This window comes from Bos taurus, chromosome 8, assembly GCF_002263795.3.
Source record: "Bos taurus isolate L1 Dominette 01449 registration number 42190680 breed Hereford chromosome 8, ARS-UCD2.0, whole genome shotgun sequence".
Lineage (NCBI taxonomy): Eukaryota > Metazoa > Chordata > Mammalia > Artiodactyla > Bovidae > Bos > Bos taurus.
In genome coordinates, this window is record NC_037335.1 from 61,927,269 (window position 1) to 61,943,694 (window position 16,426).

The window sequence follows — 16,426 nt, forward strand, 5'->3', positions numbered from 1 at the left end:
CTCACACCACCAGCCCCCAGATTCAAACTGTTGAGGGGAAAAAAACAGATAGGCACAGAGAACTTCTTTATTGTTTGAAGCTCCTTAAATTCTCAATAATGTGGGAAATAGCAGTTGTATAGTTTGGTGGACTAATACACAGTCATTAAAATGATGATTACAGATGCTGCATATCAACATGGACAAATGCTTGAAATAGTACAGGTTAAAATCATAAAAACTGTATAAATAGGACATGCAGAAGAAAAAGATTAGAGGAAGTATTTTAAAATGCTTACAGTAGATATATTAGAATGAATGGATTATGAGTAGTTTTCTGTTTTCAAAACTATATAATGAGATTATATGACTTTTGTAATGATTACTTTTAATTATCAAAAAAGAAGAAATGCTCCAAACATATAGAACAGTAGGTTAAATAGCACAAAAGATACAGCTAGGCTCTGAAACAACATAAACATCTTTGTGGCCATATGGCCAGACTGGAACATACAGAAAAAACTGTTAAAGAACTGAAGACACAAGCCCACTGGGTTTTCAGGCTGGCACTGACATGTAGTAGTTTAACTCCTGTCAGGAATCAAAAATGCTAAAGTATTTCATGTGAGGCAGGAACCAGAACCAGAATTATTACATGAAGCCAGGGGTTTAGTTGGAATGTCTGTCCCATATTTGTGAAAGGCTGTAAAAAGGGGAAAGCTGTTAATTACCTGGGGCTATAGCTTTTAGCTGATAAAGATTTGTATAGCCTCATGACCATGAATTGAATGAAGCCATTGCTGAGTCGGTGATTGAAGGTATATAAGTGATAGTTCCAATATCATCATGAAACTGGAAGCTTTGATCTCAGTGAGACCGAGTATTGGATTTGGGTCCAGAAATCCAAATAGGACAACTATAAAATCATTAAATAGGAAGAGAGAAAGAAATTGTTTTTTCATCTTTCTTACTCAAAAGGAGTCTACAACCAAAATTCTAAAACTCATTAAGGTAATCTAATATTAATATAACAAAATCAGCAACTGGAACAGGCATTTTCTCCAGATGAAATTACTTTAATGGAGTAGTCCAACAAAGACTTTATTTTAAAAAATGAATTATTTATTTTTTTTGACTAGGTAATACATGCAAGTGGTACAAAATTCAAAGGTACAAAAGGGTAAACAGTGAAAAGTAAGTCTGTCTCCCACCTCTGTCCCCTAGCCACCCAGTTCCTCTCCCCAGAGGCAACCACTATTACCAGTTTCTTGGTATCTTTTCTGAAATAGTTTATGCATGTACAAACGTATATACACATACACTCATACATGCACACACACACACACATATATATGTATACACTTTTATATAAATGGTAGCATTCTACACATACTAATACATACCTTGGTTTTTTCACTTAATGACATATTTAGAGATCATTCCATATTTGTACCCATGGGATGATTTTATTCTTTTTAACGGCTGCATAGTATTCCATTGATTGGATGACACTTTAAAGCATTTTTAGGATGCTCAAATAAGTTAACAGAAAAAAAAAAAAAAAAAACCCAGATACTTTCCATTAATAGAGAGCTCAAAATTATGAAACAAAAGAGATGAAACAAGAATAGGTTAATATGGAAAAGAAGTAACTAGAACTTTTATAAATTAAAAATATAGTTGGTATATTAAAAAACTTAATAGATGGGATAATTATTACCCTATACACCACTGATGAGAGAATTAATGGGTTGGAAAATATTACTAAGAATTTTACCTAGAGATTAATTGAGATATGTAATATATCAAATACAGAAAAAAAGAAGTTGCAGAGATTGGAGGAGAACTAAATTTTGAAGACACAAAGGCTGAGAATTTTTTGCATTGAAAAAAGTCCTGAATTCTTGAATTAAAAGTAAACTGTAGTGTTTAGTGGGTTAAACAAAGATAAATTCACATCTGGACAGGTTGTGATGAAACTCTAGGATATCAAAAATAAAGAAAATCTTACCACCAAAGTTAGAAGCCAGATTATCTATGGAGCTATGATAATTAAACTACCTGATTTCTTATCACTAATAGTTGATGCTAGAAGAAAAAGGAGTAATATCTTAAATATCAGTACAGTCCATGGGGTCGCTGGGAGTAGGATACGACTGAGTGACTTCACTTCCACTTTTCACTTTCATGCATTGGAGAAGGAAATGGCAACTCACTCCAGTGTTCTTGCCTGGAGAATCCCAGGGACGGGGGAGCCTGCTGGGTTGCCATCTATGGGGTCGCACAGAGTCGGACACGACTGAAGCGACTTAGCAGCAGCAGCAGCAAGACAAAGTAATGTTTGATACCATTTCATATCCAGATAAATTCTTATTCTAGGATAAATAATTTCAATTATATATAATAATTATAAATGTTGTTATTACTAGAAGGTAGGTTAGGATTTTAGGGGGAAGAAGGTGCATTTAAAACAAAGTTACAATGAAAGTTCTAGATCAGCACTACCTTAAAAATTGTCTGATAGTCACATAAGGACACTAATTTTTAATAATTTATTTGCTCCAGTATGCCTAAAATGTTATTATTTCAACATGCTATCAGTATTAAAAATACTGAGATATTTTACTTCCATTTTTTTTTTCATGCTAAATCTTCAAAATCCAGTGTATATTTTAAACTTAGAGCACATCTTGAGTCAGACTGGCCACATATTAAGGACTCAAAAGCAACATGTGTCTAATGGCTACCAAATTGCACACTGTAGCTCTGGATGGTGACAACAAATAGGTTGTATGGGTGAAGGAGTTTTGTTCAGTGGGAAGGTATAACATTTAAGATTCACATCATGTTTAGGAAGAGGATAGAAATACTAAGTAATTTCTGACTCTTTCAGAACAATTTATGATTAAATGTGTATGATAAAAAATTAATAAAAATTTCATTTATAGCTTTCAAACCAGCAGAGTGGGATAGGGGGTGACAGAGACTATTAAAAACTTGATCAGTAAACAGAAGGGAAGCTTAAAAAAGTGAAAATAAAAAAGCAAAGGAAAGGAAAGATAAATAGAAAACAAGAAGTAGAAATAGGTCCAAAATATTAATAGTCTACATTTACATATAAATGAATTGATCTTCTTTATTAACAGACAGATAGAAATTTGAATAAAAAATAAGATCACACATATACTCTTTATGAAGATAGCAAAAATAAAACTACCCAGAAATGGGAAAAGAAAATTGATGTAGGTTATCCCTGTGGAACAGATGGAAGACCAGAGGCTTTCTTTGATAAGGATAAAGTGTAACTACATATTAAAAGAAAAATCCACCAAGCATATATAATAATCATGAACTTGTATAAAACTTGAAATTAAGAAAGCAAAAACAGAATAATAAGGAATTACTAATACATGTCTATAATCATAGTAAGAGGTTTTAATACAGTTCTGTACAAAAACTGGTAAATCAAGCAAATAAACATTTAAGTTGTAAAAGATTTTAAATACTTTGAATAACCTTTCTGCTAAAAACAGAAATGTTGGATAATTTTTTTTTTTAATATTGTTTTAATGTAGAGTTGAGCTGATAAGAAAGTAAGGACTCCTAGGGCCAAATATGAAGTGGAAGCAAGAATGCAAAGAAGTAAACATGTATTCAGCTGGCTTTTACCCTGGAGGCATCTGCTAAATGCCTGTGACTCTTTGAGTTTCTGTTTTGACAGGTATGAGAAGTACAAAGGACAGGAGAGTTAATTCTACATCCAGTTCAAGGTGAGGAGTCTAGTACAAAACTATGCATAAGACTGGGGCTACAAATTCTGCAAAGGGCTACAGTTTCAGCATAAAGGTTTTCTAGAAATAAACCACCTTGTTCATCTAGACTGTGGCACTGGGTAGAGGCATGTCAAAAATCTCTGTGAGTTACTAATGACAAGCTAGCCTTCATGCAGCCTTCACACGGCCATATGGTCCAAACCCCTCCAGCCAGCAATTTTAAATTGGTTCCAGCTTAGTAGTGCTGTGAGAAGAAATGCAACTCTCTGGAGGAGAAAACTCAGTATTATAAAGAAGTCAGTTCTTCCCCTAAAGTAGTCTATGAATTTAGTGCAATTTTAATAAAAAATCCCAACAGGATTTTTTATTTTTATTTTTTTTTAAAGGGTTGTTTTTTTTTAAAACTTGATATAAAAGTTCATACTTAATGATAAAGCACCAAGAATGTCTGAGAAAACTTTGAGGAAGACTGAGATGATAAGAGTACCCACCCCTTTAGATATCAGACCTTATCTTAGGACAGGGATAAATTAAGTGACCAATGAAATGAAATAGAACTTCCAGAAACAGACACATGCCTACATGTAAATTTGATTTATGACAGCAGGTTATTTACAAACCAGTGGGGGGAAATGGAAAAGAGATTGGTTTTGTGTGTGACTCGATGGACGTGAGTCTGGGTGAACTCCTGGAGTTGGTGATAGACAGGGAGGCCTGGCGTGCTGCGATTCATGGGGTCGCAAAGAGTCGGACACGACTGAGCGACTGATCTGATCTGACCTGATATATATAAAAGATGAAAATGAAATTAGATTTCTACCTCATATCATAACTAAAAATAACTGCCTGTTTCTTTGTTTTTAAAAGAAATATAGAATATATTCTAAGTACAATAAAGGATTCTTTTTAAGACACACCAAAAAAGTATAAACCATTAAGGATTGATAAAGTCACCTATATTAAAATTTAAAACTTCGTTGTAACTAAAGACATAACAGTGTGAGAAGATGCGCGATAAGCTGGTGGGAGAAGATATTTTCTATGCACATAGCCAAGAAAAGGATTAGTATCCAGAATATATGAATAAATTACCTTAGAGCAAAATAGGCAGAGACTCACTAAGAGAAAATATCAATAAAATGAGCAATAAATATGGAAAGATTTTCAAGCTTACTAGTTATCATGGAAATGCAAATAAAATAGCAGTAAAGAACAAGTATTGGCAAAGATGCTGAAAAATAGACACTTAGACATTATTGATGGAGTATAAATTGGTAAAATTATTTTGAGCAATTTAGCAATATCTGGTTAAAATTGAATATCAGTTGTTTAAAAGAAACCACATATGAATAAAGCAATGTGCAAAGAAGTTTCATTATAGCATTGTCAGTAATAGAAGTTGGAAACAAATCTCCATCAAGAGGACTATAAATAAATTGTATACTCATACAATGGAATACTATACATCGGTTAAATGAAGTAGAAGCATCAGCATCTGAGATGTATCTCAGAAATTCAGGATTGAGCCAGAAAAACAAATTGTAGAATGAGCTGTACACAGTGTGATACCATTTATATAAAGTTTAAAAATAAATAAACATAAACTTGATGAGGGCATGTATTTGTTCTCTGCTTTATCCCCAGCACCTGGAACTGTGCCACATGTGGGGGCTCATTAAATACTGACAAAATAAGTTGAATGCAAAACAAAACTAAATTGCTTATGGATGGATATACAGTTGTAAATTCATAGTATTAAAAACTTGCAAGGGGAGTAACAACTTTTGGATAGTGGTTCCCTCTGGAGAGGGAGGGAGGGGAATGGGATTGGGGAGGGATATACAGGGTTCTTTGATTGTTTGTAATGTTCAAAAAAAAAATCTAAAAGATAACCAAATGTTCAAATGTGATAAAGCTGGGTGGTGGGTATCACAGGTGTGTATTATATTCTTCATTATTTTCTTTATGTTTCTAATATTTTTACAATTTAAAAATTTCTCATCTAAGAAAAGACATGTCAGGTTCTTTGCCACTACGCAAAATGACCTCTGACTAATTTGCTGTTAGAATCTGTGCTGTTTTTCAATATCAGTTCTCATCTGCTGCTGTCAGTGTGCTTGCTCTAGTACCTGACACAAATTTGAAATTGCCTCTTATCTGTTAGAAAAACAGATTATGAAGCCATTTAGAAGTACGTATCTCATAAGTGTTTTGAATAAACATCAGAAAGATCCTCTGGCATGAGCCTAAGTGTGCATTACTTATTAATAATACTAACTTCTATTTTTTGAGTGCTTACCATGTGCCAAACCTTTTGTGAAGCACTTTTAATACACTATATTGTTTAATCCTCACAGTATCCTGATGTGAGACAGATATTGTACCCATTTGTAAGGAATGAAGAAACTGCAACTCAGATAAAGAGATTTGCCTGTGCTCTTATATATAGTAAGTGATAGAACTGGAACTCATACTTAGTTCCGTTAGACCACCTCAGTGTACTGTTCAGAAATATAGGCGTGCATTTCTCAGTTTGGTTCTAGATAGTAATTTTCCACATACTTAGTGCTGTTTTGTAGTTCGTTTCTTAGTTTTGAGGTTTGCTTATCTTGTAAAGTTAAAATACTGATATTTGTAGAGTATTTTCTGTTGCTTCATGTGAAAGTCAGGGGGAAAATATGTAATTTAAATTCTTAAGCCCATTATACAGCCTTCTTTCTCATTCATGAGGACTCTGTATGAGGATTTGAGTCCATATAATAATCAAGGTTCCCTAGTTATGAGGTTGCAAGAGGAAGTGAAGTTATCATAATATTTACTTAGCAACATGGCAGTTAAAAAAATCAGTGCCCATTTAAATATTCTAGGATCTTCTTTTCCTTCCTACTGTCTTTGTTGGTCTTTTTCTGATTGTTATATTTCAGACAATATAATATGGGTACAGTCCTTATCATGGGGAACATGAAATTTCTGATCTTGTAAAGGATGTACAATTTTGCAAGACCCTGAGAAGTGATATTAATGAACTGGTCAAAATCATTGGCAAATGAGGATATGATAGAGTTAGACCAGTTATCAGTTACAAAAAAGAGAATGACAGAATTGATGACATGATAGAAACTTCAGAGAATTAAGTGAATATCTCATAGGACTAAGGGAAAGGCATTTGGGAAAATTGATGAAGATCTTGAATATTATACAGAAATGGCCCTCTTTTTATTATAGTACAAAATTCAAAAGTAAGGATGTCATATTCTGCATCATAATTTCATTGGAAATGTTATGTAAAAACCCATACATTTAACTTATTCTCTTTCTAAGAATTTACATATAATTAAATGTAAAAAGGCTTATTATATGATTTTGGTTTTAAGATACATTTCCCTTGTACAATGAAATGTTGGTACCTGTTTTAAGAAAATTCAATTTCAGTTGCTGTTATCCTCTGAAAATGAAAACCTCAATTTATCCAGAGCTCCTTAGTCATGTATTAGAGTTAAATGGGGTTCTATTATGTCCTAGGCTTCCTTGGTGGCTCAGAGGTAAAGAATCTGCCTGTCAGTACAGGGGACGCAGGTTCAATTCCTGAGTCAGAGAGATCCCCTGGAGAGGGATATGGCAACACTTGTCACCTGAGCACACATTATGTCCTAGAGCCAGACATCCTGGGGTGTGAAGTCAAGTGGCCCTTAGGAAGCATTATTATGAACAAAGCAAGTGGAGGTGATGGAATTCAAGCTGAGCTATTTAAAATCCTAAAAGATGATGCAGCTAAACTGCAGCAGTCATTATGCCAGCAAATTTGGAAAACTCAGCAGTGGCCACAGGACTGGAAAAGGTCACTTTTCATTCCAATCCTTAAAGAAGGGCAATGCCAAAGAATGTTCAAACTACCATACAGTTGCACTCATTTCACATGCTAGCAAGGTTTTGCTCAAAATCGTTCAAGCTAGGCTTCAGCAGTGCATGAACTGAGAACTTCCAGATGTACAAACTGGGTTTTGAAGAGGCAGAGAAACCAGAGATCAAATTGCCAACATTTGTTGGATCATGGAGAAGACAAGGGAATTCCAGAAAAACATCTACTTTTGCTTCATTGACTATGCTAAAGCCTTTGACTGTGTGGAACACAACAAACTGGAAAATTCTTAAAGAGATAGGAGTACAGACCATCTTACCTGTCTCCTGAGAAACCTGTATGCTGGTAAAGAAGCAACAGTTAGAACTGGACATGGAACAGTTAACTAACTAGTTCAAAATTGGGAAAGGAGTATGACAAGGCTATATATTGTCACCCTGCTTATTTAACTCATATGCAGAAATGCTGGGCTGGATAAATCACAAGCTGGAATCAAGATTGCTGGGAGAAATATCAACAACCTCAGATATGCAGATGATACCACTCTAAAGAGGAACTAAGGAACCTCTTGAGAGTGAATAAGTTGGCTTAAAACTCAGCATTCAAAAAGCTGTGATCATGGCATCCGGTCCCTTCACTTAATGGCAGATAGATGGGGAAAGAATGGAAACAGTGGCAGATTTTTTTTTCTTGGGCTTCAAAATCACTGTAGATGGTGACTGCAGCCATAAAATTAAGACACTTGCTCCTTAGAAGGAAAGCTGTGACAAACCAAGGCAGGGACATAACTTTAGGGTTTTCCAGGTGGTGCAGTGATAACAAATCTGCCTGCCAATGCAGGAGACACAGGAGACATGGGTTCAATCCCTGGGTCGGAAAGATCCCCTGATGAAGAAATGGCAACCTACTCCAGTGATCTTGCCTGAAAAATTCCATGGACATGGGAGCCTAGTGGGCTACAGTTCATGGGGTTACCAAGAGTTGGACTTGACTGAGCTCGTGTGCTTTGCCGACAAAGGTCAATATATTAAAGCTGTGGTTTTTCCAGGAGTCGTGTGGATGTGAGGGAGTTGGTCCATAAAGAAGACTGAGTGCTGAAGAGTTGATAACTTTCAAATTGTGGTGCTGGAGAACTTGAGAATCCTTTGGACTGCATGGAGATCAAACCAGTCAATCCTTAAGGAAATCAGCCCTGAATATTCATTGGAAGGACTGTTGTTGAAACTGAAGCTCCAGTACTTTTAGGAGTTCTTATCATCAGTCACCTTCCTTCCTTTCTTACACCTGTAAGACACACAAGTCTTTATTTTTTTCAACACTGTATAGCACAAGGAGATCAAACCAGTCAATCCTGAAGGAAATCCACACTAAATATTCATTGGAAGGACTGATGCTGAAGCTGAAGCTCCAGTACTTTGGCCACCTGACGCAAAGAGCCGACTCACTGGAAAAGACCCTGATGCTGGGAAAGACTGAAGGCAAAGACGAGAAGGGGACAACAGAGGATGAGATGGTCGGATGGCATCGCTGATTAAGTGAACATGAGTTTGAGCCAACTCCATCAGATTGTGAAGGACAGGGAAGCTTGGCGTGCTGCAGTCTATAGGTCTATAGGGTTGCAAAGAGTCGGACATGACTGAATAACTGAACATATATTTTGAGGCAAAAAATGAGAAAACTAAAGTCTAAGTATTGAATTTTTCATTAAACTTATTCAGTTCAAAATTACTAACTTTTTTCCAAGATTATATTTTCTGCAGTATTAAAATATCCTTTTATGCAACAATGGTAATTTTTTTCAGTGACCTTATTGACAAAATTTTTAAACTGATCCCTCACTTTATTTTATTTTTTATGAATATACTTTTGGAACCTGGTCAGCTCAGAGATTCTTCTGAACGTCTTAACCAATCATGTTACTTTCTTGCTTAAAACCCTTCAGGGTGGACTGGTATGGTCTACAGCAATATAATCCCACTGGGGTTTTAAATCCATATGTACATTATGTTCTTTCTATATTAATAAAATATCTTAGGTTTTTTCCCCTAAACTTTTCAAATGTATGAAAATGCTTTTATGATGATAATCAGTTTAAAAAGTTTGACTTTTCATTAGCCTTTGTCATTTTGTATTTTTAAAAATCATATAATTCCTGTCAAGTGTGAAAGTCTTTGAAATACTATTAAAAGCCTCATCAGTAAATTTAAAACTATAAGGGGAAAAATGGATTTGACAATATAATTAAAATTTTCATATAGTAAAAACTATAAATCACATTTAAAGATAGAAACATATGTAAAACATTCAGCATGCTGTATTTGAAAAACTGAAGTATATTATCCTTATTATAAACAGATTTTATAACTCATTTTGCAAGAGGGAAATCAGTAAGGAATATGGAATAGAAATTCCCAGAAGAAATATAATATTCCAATTAATATGAAAAAAGTTTAACTTTACCAAGAATAAACATATCCGCTTAAAACAAGATGATATTTTTTTCCTTGCACTTAATAGAATTAATATATAAATAACTTGTTTGGGAAGGGTTTGGAGAAACAGACACTATTCTAACTGCTCATAGAACTGGCTATTATTAGTATGTTTTTTTGAGGACAATTTGGCTATTTATATTCAAAAGCCTTACATTTAAAAAGTCCCTTTTTACTTAGCAATACATTTTCCTGCAAATGTATTTAGAAAAACAACTAGGAATGTGGTTAATGTTTGACTGTTAGGATGTTCATCATAGTGTTTTGAATAGTAAATTGGCAGCAATCTAAATATCCAGCAATTTGCAAGTTAGTTTAAAAAAGAGAAAAGATTATGATTCATTCATAGTGAATGCTATTCAGCCATTAAAAATTATTTTGTCAATAATGACATGTAAAATATTTATAAAATAATATTAAGCATGAGATACATGAATTAAGCTAAATATCAATTTCAGTGGTTATTTTTGGTAGTGGATTTTTTCCATTTAAAAAATACTTCCAATGGATATGTATTTATAATTAAGAAATAGTTATTGGGAATCACTATAGAATGATTCCATGATTTATGCTCTACTTGTCTCTCGTTTTCCACACACAGCACATCTAACTGCTGTTGCCTCACAGTACAACATCCCTGTACATACCTTTATACCTTTGCTTACCCCTTGCCCTTAGGGAGTTCCTGCTCATTTTTTAAAAAAAGAAGTTCAAATGACACCACCATGAAACATTTCCTAACTGTCCTCTTTTCTTTGCTTACTCAACATATTTATTTTGTATAGCTATATATTTATAATACCTCCTCCACTAGGCAGTGAAGTGTTCATTCATTTAATAAATATTTGTGAATTTGTGAGTAGGACTGTGTGTGTTGGGTACTACAAGATCTAACCGTGAGTTATGCACACAGGTTTTGCCTGCCTTCAAGGAGTTTATAGCCTTTTAAAGTTATTCCCTTACACTGTAATATTAAGTATTGTGATAGAAGTATAGAGTGCTTTGGGAAATTAGACGATCAGTAAATCTGGCCCAGACTGGATATAGAGAGAAGTCTTCCTAGAAGGGCTAATTGTTGAGTATTAAAAAGGAAATAAGTGTTATCCAGGTCAAGAGATCGGTAGAATGTGGTTTCAGGTAGCAGAAACAGCCTGTACAAAAGCCTGAAATTTTTTAAATTGTTGTTTCAGGAAGGCCATTATGGTGCTTGTGGATATTGATTTCTGATAGAAAATAATTCTATATAATTTTATCTTGGAGGAGTTCTTTTCTTTGAGAGAAGGTAGTTACATACAATAGTATATGTTAGAGAAAGCATCCTAATATTGAATTAAGCAGAAATTAAAATGTGATAGGTTATAATTTTTAAATATTTGTAAATATATTCCCACTGAGAAATTAGTGTAAAATAATTAAAATCTGAATTATAGAGTATTTTAATTGTGTTTTTGTTTTACTGAAGTATAATTGATTTACAGTATTTTCTGGGGTACAGCAAATGATTCAGTTATATATATTCTTTTCATATTCTCCATAATGGTTTATTACAACATATTTAATATAGTTCCCTGTGCTATACAGTAGGATCTTGTTGTTTATCTGTGTTATAAATAATAGTTTGTATCTGCTAATCCCAAACTCCTAATTTATCCACCCCACTTTCCCCTTTTGTAACCATAAGTTTGTTTTCTTGGGCTGTGAGTCTGTTTCTGTTTTGTGAATAAGTTTATTTGTATATCATCTTTTAGATTCCCCATTTGAGTGATATCATATGTTATCTTCATTTAGTATGATAATCTCTAAGTCCATCCATGTTTGCAAATGGTGTTATTTCATTCTTTTTTATGGCTGAGTAGTATTCCTCTATATATGTATATATTATCACATCGTCTTTATTCATTCATCTGTCCATGGACATCTAAGTTGCTTCTGTGTCTTGGCTATTGTAATAATGCTGCTATGAACATTGGGGTACATATAATTTTTTGAATTAGATTTTTTCTGGTATATGCCCAGGAATGGGATTGCTGGATCATATGGCAATTCTGTTTTTAGTTTTTTAAGGAACCTCCATACTGTTTTCCATAGTGCTTATACCAGTTTACATTCCCACCAAGAATGTAGACGGATTCCCTTTTCTTTACATATTCTCCAGCATTAATTATTTGTACACTTTTTAATGATGGCCATTCTGACTGGTGTAAGGGGATACCACATTGTAGTTTTGAATTGCATTTCTCTGTTAATTAGCATTGTTGAACATCTTTTCATGTGCCTATTGGCTATCTAGATGTTTTCTTTGGAGAAATGTCTGTATAGGTCTTCTGCCCATTTTTTTTATTGGGTTTTTTATTATTAAGTTGTACAAGCTTTTGTAAATTTTGGAAATTAAGCCCTTGGAGGTCACATTTGCAAGTACTTTCTCCCAGTCCGTAGGTTGTCTTTTTGTTTGGTTTATGGTTTTCTTTGCTATGCAAAAGCTTATAAGTTTGCATAAGTGCCATTTATCTATTTTGTCTTTCATTTCTTTTGCCTTGGAAAACTGTTAATTATTTTGTAATCTTGACTGATCCTAATAAAATGTCGCTAAGTAAGATTATTTGGGGAATGCATTTGAAATAATGGGCTTCTCTGATGGCTCAGATGGTAAAGAATCTGCTTGCAGTGCAGGAGACCTGGGTTTGATCCCTGGGTTGGGAAGATACCCTGGAGAAGGGAATGGCTACCCACTCCAGTTTAATAGATTAAAAATGATGGCATGTTTTCCCTCTTTTTTGGTGAACGAAAGATTTTAAAAATTCTGTAGTGCTTTACAATTTTAATGGCTTCCCTGGTGGCTCAGCTGGTAAAGAATCCGCCTGCAATGTGGGAGACCTGGGTTGGGAAGATCCCTGGAGAAGGGAACAGGTACCCACTCCAGTGTTCTGGCCTGGAGAATCCCATGGCCTGTATAGTCCATGGGGTCACAAAGAGTCAGACTCGACTGAGCAACTTTCACTTTTACTTTACAATTTTAAAAAGTTTCACATAGATGATTTCATATAATCCCGTAATAAACCCTCCCCTTTCCCCTTCCTATCCCTCTTCTGCCCCTCCTTGCTTCCTTCTTCACAGTGCTGGTAACCACTAGTTTATTCTCTGTATCTGTTCATCTGCTGCTGCTTTGTTTTATTCACTACTTTGTTGTATTTTTTAGATTCCACTTACAAATGATATCATACAGTATTTGTCTTTCTCTGTCTGACTTATTTCCCTTAGCATAATGCCCTCCAAGTCCATCCATTTTGCTGTAGGCAAAATTTCATTCCTTTTTATGTCTGAGTAGTATTCTATATATATACACCACATCTTTATCCATTCATCTGTTGATAGACACATGGGTTATTTTCATATCACAGCAGTTGTAAATAATGCTGCTGTGGACATTGGAGTGCATATATATTTTTGAATTTTTTTTTCAGATATATGTCCAAGAGTAGAATTTCTGGGTCACATGGGTCTAATTTAGTTTTCTGAGAAACCTCTGTTTTCCACAGTGCCTGTATCCATACATTCCCATGAGCAGTGTATGAGGGTTCCTTTTTCTCCACGTATATACCAACATTTGATATCTCTGTTCTTTTTGATGAGAGCCATTCTGACAGGTATGAGGTGATACCTCATGGTGATTTTTAAATTTATGTTTCTCTGATTATTATTGATATTGAGCATCTTTTCATGTGCCTGTTGGCCATCTGCGTTTCAGCTTTGGAAAAACGTCTGTTTCCTCTGCCCATATTTTAACTGGGTTGTTTGTTTTTTTGATGTTGAGTTGTGTAGGCTGTTTATATATTTTGGATATTAACCCTTTAACAGTCATATCATTTGCAGTAACTTCTCCCATTCAGTAGGTTGTCTTTTCAAACTATTTTGTCAGTAATTTCCTTTACTGTACAAAAGTCTTTAAGTTAAAAAAATTTTTTTATTAATTTATTAATGTGGTTCACAAATTATACATAGCCATAAAATTATTTTGAAATATATATAATCACTAAGGAACATCTTCCAACCCTAAGTCCTTTTTTTCATTTAAAAAACAATTTTTATTTTATATTAGACTATAGTTGATTTACAATATTGTATTAGTTTCAGGTGTACAGCAGAGTAGTTTTGGTTTTTATATATACATAGTTAAGTGTATGTATGTATGTGTGTATATATATGTATGTGTGTGTGTGTGTGTATATGTATGTATGTATATATAGGTCCTTGTTGATTATCTGTTATATGTAGAAGTGTGTATATGTTAATCCCAAACTCCTACCCTCTTTCCCCTTTGGTAACCATAAGCTTGTTTTCTAAGGCTATGAGTCTATTTCTGTTTTGTAAATAAGTTCCTTTATATCATTTTTCTAAAATTCCACACATATAAGTGACATTATATGGTATTTGTCTTTTTCTGACTGATTTATTTCACTTAGTATGATAATCTCTAGGGCTTCTCAGGTGGCACAGTGGTAAAGAATCTGCCTGCCATTGCGGGAGACGCAAGATACACAGGTTCAATCCTTGGGTCAGGAAGATCCCCTGGAGTGGGAAATGGCAACCCACTCCAGTATTCTTGCCTAGAAAATTCCATGTATAGAGGAGCCTGGTGGGCTACAATCCATGGGATTGCAAAGAGTCGGATACAACTGAGCACACATGCACGATACTGTCTAGGACCATTCATGTTGCTCCAAGTAGTATTATTTCATTCTTTTTTTTTCTATTTATGTTTCTTAATATTTGTATTATTTCTATGCATCTATTTTTAATACTGAATTCTAGAGTATTTCATTCTTTTTTATAGCTGAGTAAGATTCCATTGTATATATGTACCACGTCTTTTTTTTTAATTTGAAGTATAATTGATTTATACAATGTTGTACTAATTTCTGCTGTATAGGTGACTCAGTTATATACATATATACATTCTTTTTTTATGTTCTTTTCCATTATGTTTTATCCCACCAGATTAGATATAGTTCCTTGTGATATACAAGGTATACAGGTAGGACCTTGTTGTTTATCCATTCTAAATATATTGGTTTGCATCCACTAACCCCAAACTCCCAGTCCATCGTTCTTCTGCCCAACACCCCCAGCCCTTGGCAATCACAAGTCTTGGCAATCACTCTGTGTCTGTGAGTCTGTTTCTATTCTGTAGATAGGTTCATTTATGCCATATTTTAGATTCCACATGTAAGTGATATCATGTGTTATTTCTCTTTTTGACACTTCACTTAGTGAAATAACGTCTGGTTGCTTTCATGGTGCCTGCTAATGGCATCATTTCTTTTCTTTTTATGGCTGAGTAGTATTCCATTATATTAGATTGGCCAAATGAACTTTTTGGCCAACCCTGTGTGTGTGTGTATATATATATATATATATATATATATATATATATATATATATATCTTCTTTATCCATTCATCAGTCACTGGACATTTAGGTTGCTTCCATGTCTTAGCTGTTGTAAATAGTGCTACAGTGAACATTGGGGTGCATGTCCCAAATATTTTCAAAGTATGGTTTTTTCCTAGATATATGCCTAGGGATGGGACTGCTGGATCATATAGCAGTTATGTTTTTAGACTTTTAAGGAACCTCCATAATGTACCCCATAGTGACTGTACCAGTTTACATTCACAGCAATAGTGTAGGAGGGTTCCCTTTTTCCCACACCCACTCTAGCATTTATTGTTTGTAGACTTTTTGTTGACGGCCATTCTGATTGGTACCTCATTGTAGCTTTGATTTGCATTTCTCTAATAATTAGCAGTGGTCCAGCATGTCACACAGAGTTGGACACAACTGAAGCAACTTAGCAGCAGCAGCAGCAGCATGTTTTTCAAAATATTAGCATCTTTTCTTGTGCTTTCTGGCCATTGGTATGCCCTCTTTGGAGAAATGTCTAGATTTTCTGCTCATTTTTTTGATTGGGTTGTTGTTTTGATTTTGAGCTGTGTGAGCTGTTCGTATATTTTGGGGATTAATCCCTTGTTGGTCAAATCATTGGCAAATATTTTCTCTGATTTTGTGGGTTGTCTTTTCATTTGGTTTATGGTCGCCTTTGTTGTGCAAAAGCTTTTAAGTTTACTTAGATCCTATTTATTTTTGTTTCCTTTGCTTTAGGAGACAGATCAGAAAAAAAAATGCTGTGTTTTATTTCAAACAGTGTTCTGCCTTATGTTTTCCTCTAGGAGTTATATAGTATCTGGTCTTAGATTTAGGTCACTAATCCATTTTGAATTTATTTTTGTATATGGTGTTAGAGAAATGTTCAAATTTCATTCTCT

At 34.3% G+C, this 16,426-nt stretch overlaps 1 protein-coding gene and 1 long non-coding RNA gene across 3 annotated transcripts in view; one reads left to right on the top strand and one right to left on the bottom strand.

Moving 5' to 3' along the window:
- The window catches only part of DCAF10 (DDB1 and CUL4 associated factor 10), a 66,731-nt gene that overhangs the window by 16,496 nt on the left and 33,809 nt on the right, over positions 1–16,426 (top strand). The gene's annotated exons all lie outside the window — the stretch shown is intronic.
- Positions 1,080–16,426, bottom strand: part of LOC104969378 (uncharacterized) — a 28,430-nt gene continuing 13,083 nt past the window's right edge. Inside the window, exon 3 of the long non-coding RNA XR_808376.4 lies at positions 1,080–8,895. This is a non-coding gene — a long non-coding RNA (uncharacterized lncRNA). The remainder of the gene's footprint in view (positions 8,896–16,426) is intronic.